At 40.7% G+C, this 7,150-nt stretch overlaps 1 pseudogene; it reads right to left on the reverse strand.

Moving 5' to 3' along the window:
• Positions 1-781: 781 nt before the first annotated feature.
• LOC103080016 (dual specificity mitogen-activated protein kinase kinase 1 pseudogene) lies at positions 782-1,961 on the reverse strand (annotated as a pseudogene).
• Between the last annotated feature and the right edge of the window lie 5,189 nt (positions 1,962-7,150).

Consider the following 7,150-nt stretch of genomic DNA (forward strand, 5'->3'; position numbering starts at 1 on the left):
GGGAAAGATAAATCTCATACATGTTAATGCCTTGATCCATTTGTAACATTCAGAGTAACTCCACCATTTTAGAAACACTAATCCAAACTTAGAGACATAGCACTAAATATCCCACGGGATATATTTAAAAATAAATACAGAAATACAACCAGAAGTCTACAGATCATCACAGTAGACAGACTGGTGAAGCCCCAGCTATCATGGCAGTGAAGGGCTCTGGCTAGATTTTGATGGAAACTGCTGAATTCTACACCAAAAGCAAAAACATAATGAAATAACATGATATACTCTTTCTGATGCTCATTTTCATAGCAGCAAAGCATGCTTCACATGCACTGCCTGTGAAGGATCTTACAAGGCCCCTTCCTACTCAATTGGAAAGAAGGTAAGCCTGGCAAGAATGAAGTACCACCAAGTGTCAAAGAATCCTGAAAATACAGGCAGCCAGCCAGTCACGGTGTGGAAGAGCAGTGCAGTTTTCAGTAAGAATGACTACCCACAGTCACCAAAGTTTCACTGTAGTTCAACATTGCACGTTTTGATCATCAGCATACACAAAAATAGCCCCAAGCACAAAGCCAGTCCACTTAGGGGAATAACGATAGTAATAAGAATAAAGATGAAAATATTGAAAATGACACGAGTAGAATTTTGGCACATGCTGTGTTCTTCATCCTTTGTCATAGGTAAAATGCACATCTGAACAGAGACAGGCATGGGAAGGAGGCCCAGAAGCAACATGGCATGCTGCTGGGCAGGGGACTCGGCTCTTCCCCAATGCTTAGATGCTAGCCACGTGGGTGGGTGTGCTGGGCTGGTTAAGGCTGATGGTGGAGCAGAGCCAACCTGCAAAATCCACTTCCTCAGCATCAGATCGCTTGATAAAAGCATGAACCATGAGTTGCTTCAAATCTGCTCTCTCTGCAGGGTTTTTAATTAAGCATTTATTCACAAAATCTTGAAATTCCAGACTGAATACTCCACTGGGCAGCTTTGGAGGAGGCTCATTGACTATGTAATCCAACAACTCAAAAATTGCCATGGGAGGTCGGCTGTCCATTCCATAAGAGCTGAGGGGCCTTCCGGGAGTCCTTGGCCGCGGCGGTTTCTCAGCCACATCTCCCTCCACCTGGCAACCAAACATCAGCTCTAGCTCCTTGGCATCTGGAGGAGGGATGGGATACCTCCCGACCGCCATCTCAACCAGAGAGAGCCCCATGCTCCAGATGTCCGACTGCACGGAGTAATGAGTCCCCTGGAGTCTTTCTGGAGACATGTAGGACCTTGTGTCCACGAAGGAGTTGGCCATGGAGTCGATGAGCTGCCCGCTGACCCCAAAGTCACAGAGCCTGATCTCTCCACGGGAGTTCATTAGGATGTTGGAAGGCTTGACATCTCTGTGCATAATCTTGTGCTTCTCCCTCAGGTATGTCAGGCCTTTTATTACAGCAATGCTAACTTTTCCTAAAATTTGTTCAGGAATTCTTCCAGCTTTCTTCAGGATTTGATCCAAGGAACCCCCATCCATGTGCTCCATGCAGATACTGATCTCGCCATCACTGTAGAATGCACCGTAGAAGCCCACAGTGTAAGGGGAGTTGCACTCATGTAGAACCTGCAGCTCCCGTATGATCTGGTTCCGGATTGCAGGTTTGATCTCCAGGTGAATTAGCTTTCTGGCCATAACCAGACCGGACGGCTTGTGGGAGACCTTGAACACCACACCTCCGTTGCCAGCACCCAGCTCACTGATCTCAAAGTCGTCATCCTTCAGTTCTCCCACCTTCTGCTTCTGGGTAAGGAAAGCCTCAAGGCGCTTCCGCTGCTGTTCATCGAGCTCCAGCTCCTCCAGCTTCTTTTGCAAGGCCTCCAGGTTGGTCTCCGCCCGAGCTGGTCCGGTTAACCGCGGAGCCGTCGGGGGCCGGGTTCAGCTGGATGGGCGTCGGCTTCTTCTTGGGCATTTTGGACCCGGGGAAGGCGCTCGCAATTCCGAGGGGAGGGCGGCCCCTCTTGCTTCCTCCCTCTGAGCTGCCCCGCGCCCGCCGCGCGGGGCCAAGTCAGGGCCGCTGGCCCGGGGGCTGCCTTCGGGGGACGCGCTCTGCGCGGTCCCGTCAGGGCCGAGGGGCCAGTGGCGGTCTCGGGAGACCCCCGCCCCACTTGCTCGGCTCACAGGGGACCGAAGGGCTTCTCCGCCGGCGCAGCACTGCAGCCCCGGGATTCCCTCCCGCTCTCCCTCAGTCCACCGGTTCCCAGGGCTCGAGGGGCCCCGCCGCGCGCGCATCACAGCGTTGCTCCAGCCACAGCCCGGGAAAGTGTGCCGCCGCCACTGCCGCCTTCCAAGCGACTGGGCTTAGTAGTCCCAGAGGGCCTGGAGGGCGGGGGAGGGCGCCCGGAGGGATAGGGAAGGGGGAAGCCTTGCCCCCCGCGCCCCCCGCCCCCGCCCCAGGCAGCTGCGTTTTCCCTGAAATAATTGGTTTCAAGAAGAAAGTTGCTCGCCATCAAACATTTCCATCAACATCGCACCCAAATCCATTGCTCACTCATTTTTGTCAGTCAGCAAATATATATCAAACACCTGTTATGTGTCATACACTATTCCTGGTATAGTGAATTAAAAGATAAAGAAAGTGATGACACGACTTCTCAATGATCTTATACTCCAGATAGGTCAGATAAGTAACACTTGTCTGGAAAAAAAAAGAAAATAACGTAATACTCTGGCTTTGAGAATTGTTGTGAGGAGGATAACATATATAGCATGAACGACAGTAGTTGTAGAGTTTGTAAGTTAGTAGTCTGAAAGCATTTTCTCTAAGAAGACACTTGATATGAGACCTGAAAATAAGAAACTAAACCATTTAATTTTGTAGACAGAGCATTCCTACAAGAAAGAACCATCAAGTATGAATTACCAGACAAGAAAAAAGAAATACTTGGAGTATTCAAGAAACAAACAAAATGTTATTCTCATATGCCATGTTATTCTCGTATGCCTGGACACTTGACATGATATTCCAGTTATGACCTAGTTCTTTTGGTAGGGGATCTTCCTTCTTATTATCAGACCGGCTGTATTCTCAGATTTACTCCTGAGCCTTACCTGCGACACCATATAATGTTGTTCTTTGTTATTTCACTGTGTCTGTGCCCTGTTTTTATCTTGTCTTTGCACAATACATAAAATAGGGATAATAGCAGTGCATCCTTTATTGCTAAGAATGTTTGCAAATAACTTAGAAATATACTCACATCTTGTAAGTGCTCATGCAATGTTAGTAGCTATTATTATAAATAATATGCAGTTAAATGTTATCGCACATAGAGTATTCATGATATCATTAGGATCACTTTAGAGATGCAGCCCCAGACTAGAGGAAATTTGATTCTTGAAAGAAAAGAACTGAACTGGGTAAGATTTGCACAAATACAATATGACTCAAAATTGGAAAAAAACTGTGCAAATAGTGTAAATCACTGCTTCTTTCTTTTCAGAAAAACTGAGATCACTTGGTAAATCAATATGCTCTGGGGAGGTTATCTTGTTTGTATCTGAAGTATGTTTTTATAATTTTTATTTAACCATATTTGCAAGCCCTTAACAATTAAAGACACCATATTTTGACCCTGAATTCTTAAGGCAGTTCTATAAAGTGACACTTATGTTCGTTTTTGTGAGAAGGAAGGATTTGTCTTGATTGCTGATTTGCCTTTTATATCATTTCATGTTTTATAATAGTGACTTATCTGTAAGTTCAAGTAAAAAAAATGTGCTGATGTGGAGAAATATGCAAGAACAGGGTTTGTTTTTCAATTTTTGTTCTCTAGCTGAGGAAAAGTTAAAAAAAAAAAAGACTGAAGTTTTATAGGATAAACTCATACCTCCCAGATGTGCATATTATTAAAAAAACAAGGAAAGTAGTTAATTTTCTATTCTTTAAATATTTCCTAACAAGTTCTCCTCAGGACAAATTAATTGATAACATTTGAAGAATTATCTGGAAAATAAAGCTTAAGCAAAGGACAACTTTCATAACTAAATGGATAAAATAAAAAATTTTGTTTGCTTTGCAGTAAACTTTAATTTTTAGAATACTTTGGATTTATAGAAAAATTGAGAAGTTAATTATAGAGAGTTCCCATATACCCTCGCCCAGTCTCCTCCATTATTAACATCTTATAAAACATGGTACATTTGTCACAATTAATGAACAAATATGAATACACTATTATTAAAGTATCTAGTTTATTCATATTAACTCACTTTATACTTAATGTCTTTTTTCTCTTCCAGGATCCCACCCAGAGTACCACATTACTTTTAGTACTGATGTCTCCTTAGGCTCCTCTTGGCTGTGACAATTTCTTAGACTTTCCTTGTTTTCTTGTTTTTGACCAAGAGTTCTCAAATTGTAAGCACGAGAATGATGACTTCCAGGTTCTTTATATGTTGGAGCTGAAACTGGAGGTCTAAATTATATTTTCAACTTTTCACTGGTTAATGTTGCTTCACTCTGTATATTTGAAAAGAGAGATTATGGTTTGCCACATTGCCTTAGCAGTAATTTTTTTTTTTTTTTTTTGCGGTATGCGGGCCTCTCACTATTGTGGCCTCTCCCGTTGCGGAGCACAGGCTCTGGTCGCGCAGGCTCAGCGGCCATGGCTCACGGGCCCAGCCACTCCGCGGCATGCGGGATCTTCCCGGACCGGGGCACGAACCCGCGTTCCCTGCATCCGCAGGCGGACTCTCAACCACTGCGCCACCAGGGAAGCCCAGCAGTAATTTTTAATTAAATATTTGATGAGCAAGAATTAAACAGCAGGTAAATTTGTTTTTAATTTTGTTTTTATTTTTAAAACTTTTTTTAACATGAGGTTAAGAAAACTGTGATACTTACCATATGCTTGTGTAGGAACATGTTCCGTGCATCTGTTATTTTACTGATTGATTAGGAATATGTTATGAGAATGTGAATCGAAACCTCTCTAGTTGCTGGCATCTATCACAACCTTAGTCCTAAAGAAATGGTAATTAGCTACCAAGAGTGAAAAGTCAGTTTTAGCAAAAACAAATACTAACTTCCTGAAATAGAATATAAAATCATGCTAAAATAAGGTTTCTTTTTTGGTTTTGCTTTCTAAAAAAAAAGAAAAAAAACTATATCAGAGAATAAAAGTTATCATAAAAATAAAAATATATTCCTGGCTTCAAATGACCTAAATGAAATAAATACAAGCCAAAATGATAGAGAACACAAAATTTATGTAGTAGGAATCCTCTCTAAGTGAAATATGGTTAATTAAATTTCTAAAACAATGTATCCAATATCAAAATAATGTTAGTCCATATTATTTTACTTCTTCTTCTACAGATATTTGTTAGGTACCAACTACATACTAAATCCCATTAGAGAATAAACACAAGAATGATACACATTTTTCTTTGAAGGAACTGATGTTCAGAATATAATAGAGTAGATACATCTGTAGGGAATGTTAAACAGCATTCAATCCAACATCCACATTCAGAGACCAGGAAACTGAAGACCAGAGAATTCATTACAAGATGAAGGTCATAATCTCAAAATCCTGGTTCCTTGTTACAGTAGAAGAAAATAAGACATGTATTAAAAATAATAGCAGCAAAATTATAATACAAAGGATAGTGTGTTATATGTTACCAGAAAATACTAATAAAATGCTGTGTGTATGAAAATTGTTTCATGTAAAGAAATTCAAAAACAACTTCTATATTATTTGGAAATTACTGTTTCAGTACCCTAAGTGATGTCCTCAGGGTTAATAGAGATCAAGATGCTTACCAGAACTTGAAAATATATTCAGATTATTTAGCTGTTTAAAGAAAAATTTAGCTTGACTTATCACGTTAGCTTCTGACTAGAAAATCCTGATTTTTATCTCTATAGCTTTCTCCCTATAGATAGCTCCTATCAAAATATTTCACATGTAATCACAAAGTCTTGGCCAAATATCTCATACCTGTCTTCAATGTTCCTGTTCCAAATAGGTATCAGTAACACTTATCAAATACTGAGTAAATAGTGTGCTAGAAACACAACATCTTTAGTAATCATCTGTTTCCAATAATATGGTCTCAAAATAGTAGTTAGTAGAATGTGTATAATTTTACAACTAGTGTGCTTGGCAGTAGCACTAAAATCAACATTTGGTAATAAACTTATTTCTGGCAGTATGTATTATTTTTGTCAAAGACAGTATGTGTGTTACGTTTGAAGAAATTCTCACAAACTATATATTGGGACAAAATATGCAAGACTGTGGTAGGCACCTCCTTAGATAACCCCTAATAATGAATTCGCCCCCCTGTATTCTTAGCCTTGTTAGTGTGTATTGGACCTAGTGACTTGTTTCTAATGAATAGAATACAGCATATATCACATGATATCACTTCCACAATTAGGTTACAAAGGGCTGTGACTTCTGCTTCCTAGCCTTCTCTCTCTTGTCCTCTTGCATACTATGATGCAGGAAGCTACCATGTTGTAAACTGCTTTATGGAGAGGCGCATGTGGCAAGGAACTGAGAGAGGCTTCCAGACAGGAGCTTGTGAGGAACTGAGGACTCTGTTCAAAAACATGGGAGGAGCTAAATCCTGCCAACAGTCAGGTGTGTAAATGGGGTTGGGGGGCAGGGTACCTAACCTAGCCTGTGATGACTGCAGCAAAGTAGGCACAGATTCTTGGCTCATAGAAACTGTGATGTAAATAATTGTGTGTCATTTTATGCCTGTAATTTTGGGAGTAATTTGTTTCATACCAATAAATAACTAATACATGGCTTTAATGAAAAATGTATGCTGTTGACAACATTCATCATGATGTGCCAGGATAAAACTTTTTTTCCTAATTGTTATTATGACAGAGTAAATTGCCTTGCCCTCAGTCACTATTTTAAGGATCAGAAAATGAACTAAGGTACAAAAAATAGAATTGACAAATACCTACTTTCCAAGGGGTATTTCCATTTAAAAAGAAGAATCAAACACGATAAAGACATTTTAAGTTCAATAAACACAACTGAAATTAAATCACATTGGGAGCAACCCATCCTTGCTTCCAAGAACCAGCCCACTAATCTCGCCTGAGTAATAGAAAAAAACAGGGAGACATAA

This window comes from Lipotes vexillifer, unplaced genomic scaffold, assembly GCF_000442215.2.
Source record: "Lipotes vexillifer unplaced genomic scaffold, Lipotes_vexillifer_v1.1 scaffold523, whole genome shotgun sequence".
Lineage (NCBI taxonomy): Eukaryota > Metazoa > Chordata > Mammalia > Artiodactyla > Lipotidae > Lipotes > Lipotes vexillifer.